Raw genomic sequence first — 15,028 nt, 5'->3', positions numbered from 1 at the left:
GGGAAATTCACATATTTCACACATATTTTCTGCGAAAATAAAATAAATACTAATAAATAATACATGCACATATTCTCAACCTATTTATATTTGCCCCGCCATACCAAATCAAAAATACATTGCTACAGGAGGGGCGAAGCCCGGTTCACAAATTAAAAATACATCTCCACGGGGCGGGGCGAAACCCCGCGCACACCAAAGCAAAAATGCATCTCCACGGGACGGGCAAAGTCCCGCGCAACCAAATCAAAAGAAGAAAAAAATACCCGGTGCGTAGCACGGGAACAAATCTTGTTATAATTAAACAATCTTTAGCAAAAATCCGAAGAACCCTGTTGGCTCAATGAGATATTTGATAGCATGAATCCACGAGAGAACTTCCTTCCAGCTGCTTTTACGCCAAAGTGAGTTGTGAAAAATCCAAGAATCTGAATATTCAAGAGCCTTACAGGATTTCAGAGAGACACTTAAAGTAATTTTTTTGTGTCCTTGATGTCTTGTTTTGCATATTTTTAATAACAGTGTCTGAAGATAGCGTTTAGCACTATGTAAGGCAACTCTCTTGGTGTAAAGAGACATCCTAATGTTTTTGCTGGTAAACAGAACATAATTATTTTGACAAGATGTATCAGGGTTTGACCAATAAATTGAGTCATGTTTCATGAGGGGGTATTCTGTTAGATGGGGCTTACACTCCTTTTGTACCACATCCAGTTTACCACTCTTTGTGTTACAAGAAAAATGAGTATTGCACTCACTTATTAATAAATCAATATCAACCTGAACATGAATATTATTCATCATAACTTGATTTAGCCTTTCAAGAGAATCTTGTTCTTTCTGGAGAAATATATCAGCATCAAGAAATAGATTCTCAAGTTGCTTTTCAAGCCCTGAAAAACTTCAAGGAATTTTATACCTGGTGGAGGCCGAGAAATAATTTTTTCTACAGATTTAATTGAAAAGACGAGGGTACCCAAATACACCACAATCTTTTATTTATCAACCTATAAGTCTTCTACCAAATGTGATCGTCTATGGAAAGAGTCGAGACAATATGACAATTTGGTTCACACTTCGTGTGACTATCTATGGATACAAGATCGAGACAATACAACAACAAGATAACTTGTGTGATTGACTATGGATACAAGATCGATACAATAGTACAACAAAGTGTGTACTTGATAATAGGCTCGGTAATAACAAAAATTTATAGGATCACTATCAAGTATCAAGGAGTTAACGTAAAGTGCAATTTACTTTAATTATAATAAAACAATTATAATGCAGAAAATTAAAGTAAACGGTACAACAAGATTTTGTTAACGAGGAAACTTCAAATGCAGAAAAACCCCGGGACCTGGTCCAGTTTTGAATACTATCAGAATTAAGTCGTTATACAAAATCTAATACCAACTTCGTATAGTTGAGACCAAGAAGACTACCCCTAGCTACTTAGTTACCTCAGTATCCTTGCGCCTTCGACTTCTAGAGTCACGTACGTATAATAAGTCCTTTGGATCATATTCCAAACATCAAATGAAGAATCTGTTTGGTAACCACTCTAATCAATATTGCTACAAGATATAGATGAGTCGCTGACAAAGGCTCTTCCGTTTAATCTAATAAACGTGTTTGTCTGGTTATATTAATCTAACTTTAACTACCGAAATAGTCAAGTATATATTCGCACTCAATCAATATAGATCTCAAAGAGAAATGTAGAGAATGCCAATCTCATGCAACTGATCAATTAGATATATCAAATATAAATCGATTCCATTTGGATCCCAGCCGATCAAGGTTTGTGCACTAAATCCACAAGATACGAAAACTAATAAGAAATCTTCTTCGTCTTCAAATCTTCTATTATCTTCAAATACCTTCACAACACCACTTGAATTTCTTGTGATCAATCACCACAAAACGGAGTCTGTTAACAATGGATTATCACAAGATGTCTTTATATCTAACAACAGTTCTAAAGATCCCGCCGATACTTTGATCTAGTCGAAGTAAATCTTATATCAGAAAAGAAGATTCTCAAGCATAAACAAACTAGGTGCAATCAAAGTTTCAATAACTGTTAGTCAATCAAATCAAATCGAAAATGAATAACACTGCAATTATCTAGTTTCCCGCCACCAGTAGTTGTAAAGCTTCTTGATCCCACAAAAGTCTTTAAACGAGCGGTCGTATAAGCTTTCACCTAATTAGGATAGTTTCCTCTCCGAATAGACGGCTCCACCAGAAACAACAAGAAATGAAGTTTGCCTGGCTCTTAGGATAGTTTGCTAGAAATGCAAACTTAGGTATATATAAACCAAGCATGTTTGGACACGCAAGGAATTTCCAAAACCGAAAATATTCTCAAGATATGCAATGAATGCCCAAATTCGGTTTTCCTAATTCCAATAAATGTTTGTCCAATATTTCCGAAATCTCTCAATTTGAAAATCTCCAATAGTAAATGTACATTACTAATTTTTATTCTCTAGAGCTATACATTAATTACTGGTAATTAAAGAATATAAAACCAAAAACCTTAATTAAAAGATTATTAAATTTTTTGGGTACAAGATCGCCTTGAGTACCAAGGAATATCTTTGAACAATAAATGATAAGAGTTACTGCTCGTGTTCAAAGTATGTTGACATCTTTTCACTGCAAATTCTTATTTCATATTTACATGGATTTGCTTATTGGAATCGGTTCTACCACACTTCCAAACAAGTTTAGAATTGGCTTGCCAGTATTCCAAGACTACTATGCTATTGGTCATACTAAATCACAATGGTTAGTTGTGATCGGTCCAACCAAGTCATATACATGGGTTCGGATCGGCTATACCAATCACTAGGATCGGTTACACCTAAACATAGTACCTACTTGTGATCGGTCACACCAGTCACTAGGATCAGTTACACCAACTACAAGGATCGTTCACACAACACTTATGATCGGTCACACCAATTACCAGGATCAGTCACACCAATTACAAGGATAGATTATACCATCTCATGGTGATTACTTAGGATCGGTTACACCAATTACCAGGACTAGTCATACCAAATCATAAGTCTAGGTATTGTGATCGGTTATACCAAGATACATAACCCGAGTTAAGATCGGTTCTACCAACTCGCACATATTAGTGATCCAAAGATATGCAATAAATAGCCGGACCGATAAACCTATTAATTTCCCTTTCGATTCATGAAGCAAGTTCACGAATGTACTTCCTTTAAACAAATGTACAACATTGTTTCCTAGGATGAAATATTCATCATAACCCATACACATAATCATAACACTATATACAATATTATATCGATGTCATATCTACGAAGTTCAAAAGATAAGCATTATACTTCGTAGTCTAATTCCTTAATACTATGATCATATTATTATGATCATGTCTCATCACTAAAGTATTATATACAATATGTACAGTATATACATCTTCGCAGTTATGTTTTCATTATAGCACGACTCGAAAGATATGTTAGGAATGAAACAGTTCAAGTCAATACTACTAACCTCAAGTGGAAGGATGATGTCATCGTTGTAGTTCGTTACTTCTTAACATTCTTCAGGTCTTCAGAGTAATACTTGTATGTCTTAATATTCCTAGACTTTCTAGTCTAACCTAAACGAAGTTGACTCTAGTATTTAATAAAGCGACTCTAGATTAGTTTTGATACTAAAATATGACAACCAAACTTGACATACCAACGCTCGGTGAGTTCAACCGAGTTATGCTCTAACAGTACCAAAGACCAATGTCCAAGGAACAATCAAGTCTTTTCCAACTAACAAGGTTGTACCTAGATACTGTGATTGATCAACGCACAACTTGTGATATTTCAATTATAAAGATAAACAATATAATGCGGAAAAAGAAATAACACAGACACCATAAATTTTGTTAACGAGGAAACCGCAAATGCAAAAAAAACCCGGGACCTAGTCCAGATTGAACACCAAATTGTATTAAGCCGCTACAGACACTAGTCTACTACCAATTAACTTCAGTCTGGAATGTAGTTTAGCCCTAAAAGGAAATCCACCGATTAAGGTACAGTCGCGCTCCTTAAGCCTCTTGAATCTCGCAAGACTCTGCGCAATGGATTCCCTTAGCTGATCTCACCCACAACTAAGAGTTGCTTCAACCTCAATTGAAGACTTTAAACCAAATCTTCCTCCCACATATTAAGCCTATAATTGATTTTCTGATTTACGATCTAAACAGATGATCAGATCAAACGATAGATCCAGGTGATGGAAATCGATAACAACTTAGACAAAAGTCCGGCTATCCTCAAAATCCGTACTTAAGCAACCCGAAGTGCAACCTAGATTATTATTCACCTCACAAGTATAAAACTTGCGGAATCAACAAAGTATGAGACGAAGAGACTCTGTTGATTACTATCTATCTTGACCGTTGGAGCAAGCTCTACAAAAAATCAAGATCTGGATACTTGAGTTATCAAGATAAAAGATAACTTGACATGGATTCACGAATCTCTGTGAAGTCTTTGTAGTCACTAAACTCTAAAAGCGTTTCTGGAGAGGACGACTCTAGATACAACTAGGACACACCAAAAAGTAGTGTCGGGATTTAAAGATCCAAGTTTCCAAGAGTTCCCCTTATATAGACTTCAAATCCTAGGTTGCTTTAGGTTTAGTCTAAGATAGCTTTGGAACCAAGCAAACAATATCAACTGTTAGATGAAGGCTTTGAATATTAATCACATATACAAGAGATATATTATGGTTAGGTAAACTGTAACCGAACCGTGTATAAAGACTATGTTCAACATGTTTAGAAACTAGCTGATTTGAACTTAAAATCTTAACACTCATTTTCATGTTCACTAATACATTGATATTGAGTCACAATCATGTGATCAATTGAGTCTAGTATTAATTAGAGAAATGATCAAATGCAAATTACTTCATAGAAATAATTTAATCGCAATTGAATCATGATCGACATAGTTTGTAAAAGTACAAAGTACAATTACTTGAATCGTTCGTGAATCGGCTGAGTCACAGTATGGGGACCGGTTTGCAAACTTATATGCAATTACCGAGTTCCGGAGTCCACAAAAATTTTCAGTTCATTAACCGGTTTGCACACTTATGCAATTTCAAAGTTCCAGACTTTATAGAACTTTTCAGTTCACGTACTGGTTTGGAAACTTTGGACCAGCTCAAAGTTCTGGAGTCTAAAGAACTTTTTAGTACACGTACCGGTTTGCAAACTTAATACCTTTGCCACCTTCGGAGTTCACAGAATATTCAGCTTGTATACCGGTTTGGGTACTAAACTGGTTCTAGAACATAAGACTGTTTTGGCTCGCACACCGGTTTAATTATTTTAACCCGGTTCCCTTACCACAGTTCCACAATTTTTGTATACGAATATACATTCCTATCCGGATCACGAAACAAACAGATTTTCCCATGATGTACATACGAATATGAATATCATACAAATCTGAAAGTCGGTATATAGCTACTCCGCTACGTGTACGAATACATATTACAGTTTTCTCAGTTTGTAAGACTGATAACATTGTCTTTTATTCCAAATATAATAGTTCTATATTTCTCTAAATCAACTCGAAACATTCATGAATAAATAACAATGACACTTATCACTGTTCCAGGCTATTTTCGAATGATGAACTTGAATCATGATTTGGTTCCGAACAATAAGTTGGTCTCCACCAAATTTGATCAAGTATGAAAAAATGTTCATTAAGCTTAGTCATCATATCTCGAGAAATTCGTAAACTAAATAATTAGTTCTCGACTCGAAATTATTGTCTATGAAATCTAGACTAATTAGTTATGCGACAATCGTCTCAAGATAGAAAAGTGAATATAACTTGAGAAATAGGTGGTTCAATCTTCACTTACCTTTTGTCGATGCAGTTCTCCAAAAGCTTCGGTTAATCTTCACCTTCAGACGGTAGAACGCAAATGATGATTGATTCGTTTCTCAAATCCACTATCCTAGACCGAGACTTAACTAATTGTAGAATAGAAATCAAGATATAGTTTTGACTACTAAATTTGACAACAAGCTTGCTACAACAATGATAGACGCATTTATGTGTCTAATATAGCCCAATTGTATATTGTGTTAGTACCCATTTTTTGTACTTATTATGGATTTTTATGTCCCTGTAGGTATTTCCGGAGAAATAAGCTTTTGCGGCGAAATTGGCTAAAAAAGTGGTTTTTTGCGCTCGTGGGAGAAAATTACTATACGGACTCTCACTTTGGATAAGGGGTAACCTAATTACTAAGGGGTGACCCATTAGTTCCCCAGATGATTCCCTTCCTATAAGGGATAGCTTTCCTGATGAACAATTGTTCTCTGTTACCCACTTACCTTGGTATGCGAATATAGTGAACTATCTTGTTACTGGTCGAATGCCCCAGCATTGGGGTAAACAAGATCGTTCTAGATTTTTAGCTGACGTTAAGCACTTCTTTTGGTATGATCCTTATTTGTTTAAGTATTGCCCAGACCATATTATTAGGAGATGTATACCTGAGAGTGACCAGTCCAGTATTATTTCCTTTTGTCATGATCATGCTTGTGGGGGTCACTTTAGTGCTAAGAAAACTGCTGCTAAGATATTGCAGTGTGGATTCTATTGGCCTTCGTTGTTTAAAGACTCCCACAGTTACTGCGTTACTTGTGAACGATGCCAGAAATTAGGAACCATTTCCCGTAGGAACATGATGCCCTTGAACCCTATTTTAATTGTTGAGGTCTTTGATGTGTGGGGTATTGACTTTATGGGTCCGTTTCCTAATTCTTTTGGTAACCTATACATCCTTGTCGTCGTAGACTATGTCTCTAAGTGGATTGAGGCGGTTGCGTGTAAAACCAATGACCATAGGGTTGTGATTGAGTTCTTGAAAAATAATATACTTACACGTTTTGGTACACCGCGAGCTATAATTAGTGATGGAGGGTCGCACTTTTGTAATGGGACTTTTAGACTTCTGATGAAGAAATATGGTATTACACATAAGGTATCTACCCCGTATCATCCACAGACTAGTGGTCAGGTAGAGGTTTCCAATAGGGAGATAAAACGTATATTAGAGAAAACAGTTAATCCTAATCGGAAAGACTGGTCGTCTAGGCTTACTGATGCCTTATGGGCTTACCGTACTGCGTTTAGGACCCCCATTGGAATGTCGCCTTATCGGCTTGTTTATGGCAAGGCATGTCACTTACCTGTTGAGTTAGAACACAGAGCTTATTGGGCTGTTAAGCAGCTAAATTTTTCACTTGACAAGGCAGGAGCCCATAGGAAACTCCAGCTCAATGAGTTGGACGAGATTCGTATAGATGCTTATGATAGTGCGAAGGAGTATAAGAACAAAATGAAACTTGTGCATGATAGAAACATATTACGGAAGTCATTTTCTCCAGGTCAAAAAGTTCTTCTGTATGACACTCGTTTGCATCTATTCCCCGGGAAACTGCGCTCTCGGTGGACCGGTCCTTTTGTGGTCCGTACTGTTTTTCCTCATGGAGCTGTTGAAATCGAGACACTGGATGGTAGTAGTTCTTCAAAGGTTAACGGTCAGCGATTGAAGCCCTTTTTAGAGCCTTTTCCTACAGTGATGTTGAGGAGGTCCCTCTGGAGGACCCTGTTTACCCTTGATTGACCATCGAGGTGATTTGTATGTTGTATAATTTCTATATTCAGTTTTTGGTTTCACTTCACTCAGGTACTATCTTTCCGAACTCTCTCTTTACTATTTCCTCATGTTACTTATATTCTTGGTACTGTTCTTTCATGAGAAACATTGAGGACAATGTTAGATTTAAGTTTGGGGGGGGGAAGAAACTTTTTGTTAGCTTTTAGTTGCAATAAATAAATAAACTCCAGAGCCTAGAAATTTATGCCTATTGAGGATTGCACTAACTAATCTAAGTGGATGGAAGCATTTTGATTGTAGGAGTTTGAGGAACCAATCTGATTAGATGGAAACATCTAAAAGAGTCTATTCATAAAAGCACAGAGCTCAGGTGTTAGAAATAACATGATAGTTTCACCATATCTCGTTGAGTCCTTTTCACTTCTATTTTTATTTTATTTTGTTTTTAAACTATGTTTCTCTAAGTGATAGGTGGGGCCCACGATTCAAGTTGTTACCAATGCTAGGGTGAATTAGAGTGATTGAGATACCATGAAAAAAAAAAAAAAAAAAAAAAAGTTGAAAAAAAAAAGATGAAAAAAAGGTAGTTACCAAAAGTAAAAAAAAAAAAAAAAAAAAAAAAAAAAGAAAAAAGAAAAAATTGAGACCAGACCATTTGACCAAAAGGAATAAATTCAATAAAGTCGACCACTGGTACCCTTGTATATGCCAGTTGTGTTGACCTAGAGTTAGGTTATCGACCACTGGTACCCTTGTATATGCCAGTGTGTTGATGTTAGTCAGACTAGTATCTCAATCCATTAGGATAGGTTCATTTTGGCGGAGGCCTTCAGACAGATATGGGAAACGTCGTTCACTTAGTAAACATCAAAACCATCTATGTTTTCTATATCCATCTTCTTGATCTATCCATGTGATTAGTTTTGACTCCGAATATGATGTCCATAGTGCAACTATCTGAGTAGAGCTCTGTCACTTTATATGAATTTTAGTATGCTTGAGTGCAAACTCGTGTACAATAATTGGAATTTCGCATCAGGGTACTTCTTCCTGTAGTCAATAAGAATGCCAACCAAGGAGATTCTTTAGTGCCTTCCAAGGTTTTGCGTAGATAGCTAAGGTCTGGAGTATTAAGGTTTTGTGGGTATATCTCTGGTAAGCCCTCCCGAGACTATAACTCGGCCACTAGGGCCACCTAGGGGTTTAAAGGCTTATTGCATACGCTAAATGCAATCGACGATGCCTGCGACAGTGAGTTAGGATTTTATTTTCTATTTGATTTGCTCGGGACTAGCAAATAATAAGTTTGGGGGTATTTGATAGACGCATTTATGTGTCTAATATAGCCCAATTGTATATTGTGTTAGTACCCATTTTTTGTACTTATTATGGCTTTTTATGTCCCTGTAGGTATTTCCGGAGAAATAAGCTTTTGCGGCGAAATTGGTTAAAAAAGTGGTTTTTGCGCTCGTGGGAGAAAATTACTATACGGACTCTCACTTTGGATAAGGGGTAACCTAATTACTAAGGGGTGACCCATTTCCAGGCAGCTGCTAAAGGGACACCAGAACTGGATAGGGGGAGGTCTTCTTCAAATTTCAAATATTGGTTTTTGGCGGGAAAGGCCATGCATATCGCTGTTGAATTTTGATCCGATTGTTGGAGCTGTTTTAGGGAGATTAAACACCGGAAATTGATTGGGCTGGACGTGATATGGATATAGAATTCTAGTATGGATGATTTCATGGGCTTAATTGGGCTAGAATATCCGGGAGAAGCAATCAAAGTTAAAACAGAGAGACGTGTCCTGTTGTGCACTTTCAAAGATTTTTGAGAGATTTATGGAGGACTTTGACGCTGGATTAACATGTACATGGTCTTATTCAAGTCTAGGGAACAGTTTGGTAGCTATTTTATAGCTAACAGCACGTGAAGAAGCTCAACAGAAGCGATTATTCTCTCAACAGCGCAGAGAAGAAAAAGAAAAGAAAAAGTCGGAATTTATACGAGATATTTGGGGTCTGTGGGATATATAAGAGTGGTTTCAAGTCATAAAAAGTTTTATAAAAGTTTAGAGAGAAAGAGGAGAGTCGATGAGAGCCTAGGAGAAGCAATTATAGAGGAGACAACGCTGCTGCTGCTGCTGCCATTAAAGCTTCTGAAGAACACGAAGAACAGACTCGCAGAGTCAGTCGTTCTTCAGCAGACTTATTTTCATACCACTGTCGTTGTTTCACAGCAGTAGATAGTTATCGTTTACAGCAGTCTTAAATTACCATACTCTTTTGTAACAGTGGTGCTGTAACACCAATACAGCGTTGCTAATTCCTATTTCATCATATAATCATCAATAAAAACATCTATTTTAGCCATGAATTTATCTTGTGAGTGTGTTTTTGGGATGAGGAGCTAAACCCATTAGCCGAGACGACGGAGGAAGCCATTGGTAATTTATTGGTATAATTCTAATTTTTATATTTATTTGCAATATTATTATTTGATTATTTGCACGAATTAAAATTGAATTAATAGTTTTTATTGAGTAATTGTGAATTGACTTGATGAAGCATGCTGGGTTTTAGTAACTTTTGATGTTTTATACTTTTTAATTACAATTATTACTTCAAAAACTTATTTGAGGCAAATATTAGAATTGATTTTAAAGATAAAATTGCATAAGAACTATTTAGAGTTTACTATTAAAATGGTCATTGGTGGAATCCTAGTCTTGGTGTTTTTCTCCAAAACTTTGAATTATTTTATTTAGTTGCCTGTTTAATTTAAATCTATAAAAATTGTTTTCTTCACAAGTCTGAAAAGACCCAGTTTTTACCACTACTACAATCACTTTTGATAAACCATCAAGCAACACTTGTAAGTTCGACCGAGCGATGCTCTAACAGTATCCCTTATGATTTGCGTTATATCCAATAAAGACATAAGGAGTACTTCTAGAATCTCTAACTTGTTATAAAAATATGGTCTAAGCAATGGATAGCAGGAGCATCCAATTCCCCTTAGCATTGAATAATCTGGTGACTTGCCAAAAAGTTTCTCAAATGGAGATAAGTAGTTAATACTTCTAACATGAATTATATTGATGATATAATTGGCATCCACGATTGAATCTAGTTAAAAGGAATCACGTAAATGAACCCTAATAAGAAATATTTTACCAATATCAAGAATATGTATATGCTTAGCTTCTGCAACTTATTTTTGTTCACAAGTGTAAGGACATGTAAATTCATGTCTAATACCATGAGAGGCATTAAAAATAGCCAATTTCTCATCATTAAACTCCACACCACCATCAGTATTAAACTCTAAATGGTAATAGGATCATCACCTGAATACCCTTTGTTAACCAACTTTTTGGAAATACTATTTTGGATAATTGAACACGTGACATAATTGATTTTCAATATGAGTCTTGAAATTGAAGGATTCTGTCGTAAAATCAGGCTTCAAATGAAGTGGAAAAAAAATAATTCATCAATTATAATTACAGTAGTATAAAAAATCTTTGTTATACATGACAGGATAGGGTCCCGACAAATCAACGTGTAATAGGCTTCGCAATAGATTGACAAGAAATAAAAATAGTAATTCCTGAAACCTTAATTCTCATTGACAGCATTCATTGAGGAATGGTGTTTTTATTAGAGATGTATTCTTGAAACCATAATTCTCAATTGATGTCAAACTGCGAGCAAAATTGATATGAAATGCTCCAAGTAGTGGAGTAAAATTAATTAGATATAGCCCATAAACATGAGTCAATACAAAAATATCTTCCCAGATTGAATATCCTATATGGTGTAACCAATAAATGAAAATTTTGTTGTGCGGTGGTTATCTGAAGTGCATTTATGGGCTGATATAAGGTTACCGAAGGCTTACAGAACATGCAAATCACTTTGTAAGGTGAAATGCGTTGTATAAGTATACATAGAAATTGAAGCAGTAGAATACGAAACCTATTATAGGGGATCCAAACATTGTGTTTTGAGGGCTCACAAGATGACAAAATCGGGTTATGAAATAGTAATCAACAAAGCCCCATATCCAACTATTTTTTATAATGACTAAAATACCCTCCATGAATTATAAAATTAGATTTATTATCTTCTACTTCTCTTTTCATTCATAAATCATGATGAAGATGATGATCATAATTTCATCATGATGAAGATGATGATCATATACAAAAAAAAAACTAAATCTATTATCTTCTCCTTCTCTTTTCATTCATAAATCATGGTGAAGATGATTATCATAATTTCATCATGATAAAGATGATGATCATAAAAAAAAACTATTATTCTTTTTCCTCTCTTCTTCTCCATCGCGATGAAGATGATGATCATAAAAACAAAAAAAACTAAGAAAACCCATCACTTATTTTTTTTCTTTTGAAAACCCCCAAATTCGAACTGTAAGTTAACCTACGGTGAGGAAACTTCAATCGAACCAACCGTAACTCATTATACGGTTGGGACTATTTAATCGACCAGACCGTAGGTAGAAATTACGGTATGGAAGTATGAACTTTTCAAACCGTAGAATTTTTGAACCCATATTATACGGTTTGAAAGTTAAGAACTCCAAACCATAGATTATTTACGGTTGGGAAATAACAACGTGTGCAAAATCAGTTTAACCCACGGTTTGGAAGTATGAATTTTCCAGACCGATGCAAACTCAGTTAAGCTTACGGTTTGGAATTATGATTTTTTCAAATCGTAAACAACGCTTACGGTTTGGAATTATGAACCTACGGTGGGGAATTCAAATTTCAGCGATTTGAAAAACAAACTGTATGCAAAGTCAGTTAAACCTACGGTGTGGGAGCACAAATTTTCCAAACCGTATTCAAATTCAGTTATATCTACGGTTTGGAAGTATGAATTTTCCAAACCGTAGACAGTTCTGAAACTGTTTTTTCAAAAACCTAATTCGATCGGTTCTACCTATTCATGCATTAAAACCAATGAAATAAGATGGGTTTTTTGATTTTTATCTTATTGAAGTCATTGCGGGTGGATTAAGTGGCGTTAATCGATAATGAATTATTTTGGCAATTGATGATTAATCGAAGAATTAGGCGATGGAGGTGATGGGGAAGAAGAAAATGAAAGAGTTAAAGGAGAGGAATGAAAAAAAATAGTTTTAGGTTTCAATATTTAATAGGTTAAGCATATTTTAGTATTTTTCTTATGAATTAGGTCCCCCCTTATCTTCATTGTAGGATATTTGAATCCATAGGAGCCCTCAAAACTCTTTCCTTGGAGCTCCTATAATAGGTTTCTAGAATAAATAGACATACCTTCACCATTTGATATTTAAACGAACTCAAATCCATCATAAGAAGTATAATCATCAAGTTGAGAAGCGTCTGAAACAATAGGATTATTAACACCATTATCTTCATATCAAGGATTTTCTCCAAAAATATTTATTGCTGCAAACATGGCATGGAGATTCTTTGGAGGTGTACGACCTTGGTAAGAAATTGTCAACATATAATATTGAGATGCAGAACAACCTTGTTGTGTATTTAACGTTGTACTCCGTCATTAGAAATAATAGTAGATGGAGGAGAAACAGAAGTAAAATTTGGGAAGCAGGTCTAGGTATAAATTGATTAAAACCTCTTCGAAAAATAGGATTGGAAATCCTATTTCCTTTATAATTTGTATTATATCCACATTTCATCATAGGATGAGGACCACGAAATTGTTTTTGAAACTTTGGTTGAAACTAACCATGAAATAGAGCCAGAAGAGCTTCGTTTTAAGTATCTGCAACTATAGACTTATATCTAGTAGTAATGACAATCTCTTGACTTAGAAGAAAATTGTGAAGTTGACACTTGTAACACCTGTATTGCGAAGTCTGTACAGTTTTACTATCACTAATGATGGATCTTGCAATAGCTAATAGTTAGAGCACTTCTCGCTCAAACTCAAAAATTTTCCTATCTCAAGCTTGTTGTAAATGTTAAATGAACACACCTGTATTTTGATTTCTAGTCTATTAAGTTAAATCTCGGACTAGGTATATAAGTTGGTAGTTGAGTATCATACATCATTGAATAACCCTCGAAAAATGAATATCGACTAAAACATTTGGAAAACTTCATCAACAAGGTATATGAAAATTAAATAATTCTATTTACTCATAAGGTTTACCATGCTATCCATATAAGACTATGTCGTATGACTTCTAGTAGATTTATTGCAAAGAAGAAATTTTGATTCAAGCTTGTCTTATTAAACATCTCAAAATATGATTCAAGTAATGGATGTTCATTGGTCCTTAACAATATTAGATCGAATCAATTTACTGTTCAAAAACTAATGTTACGGATATCATTTGAAAATTTCCCAAGCAATAATTTTTATATCTATGGAAAATGAAAGGTTTCAAACATCAAAGAGAGTAAATTCAGAACTCCTGTAGTTTGGATCAGAGTAGGTTGCGAACCATCTCTCAAACAATAGATATTTGAGTTTCTAGAATACAAGAAAGTTGGCGAACTAGTTCGCAAACCACAAGTTCATAAATGGAACAATTCTCCAACCCGGTTCACGAACCATGGTGATATGAAATTGGTACAAGGCTATTGGTTGCGAACCCAGTTTACGAACCGTTGTCATCTGAGTTCAAGAATCGTTGAGTGTCGGAATTCATGAACTTCCTAACGGTTCATGAATCGTTTCACCAACGGTCCCAGTAAATATTAGCAGATGCTCAAAGACTTTTTAAAACATGTTTAACATTGCTATGACTCTCATAAACAGCTCCAAAAGATCATTGATCACTAAAACACCCTGTGTATGTGCATCATGATTAAAGTCTTAAGTGTTTAAATAAACACGGTATTGTTTTTAAGTTCGAGAGGCATATTTTCCAAGAATGGTCATTATACATGATTACGTAACCAGACCACTGTGTATATACTAGTATCTGTAGTAGCTTAATCGTTCAAAATTGAACACCAAATTGTATTAAGCCGCTACAGACAATAGCCTACTATCAAATTTCGGACTGGAATGTAGTTAACACCGAATCCACCCTCCGAGTGATTCAGTTCCAGTTGCGCTCCTTGCGTCTCTTGAATCTCTCAAGGCTCTACGCATTTGATTCCCTTAGATGATGTCCTTTATAGCCGAAGAGTTTATTCAACCTAAGTAAATACTTTTGATAACAATCTGCCTCTAACAGATAAGCCTATTTGATTTCCCTTTAGATCAAAGATCAAGACTTGAAAATCTGTTTGCAATAGACAAAGCTAGCAAACCTCATAAATCCGGAACAC

Source organism: Papaver somniferum, chromosome 9 (assembly GCF_003573695.1).
Source record: "Papaver somniferum cultivar HN1 chromosome 9, ASM357369v1, whole genome shotgun sequence".
NCBI lineage: Eukaryota > Viridiplantae > Streptophyta > Magnoliopsida > Ranunculales > Papaveraceae > Papaver > Papaver somniferum.
This window is presented reverse-complemented; position numbering follows the sequence as displayed.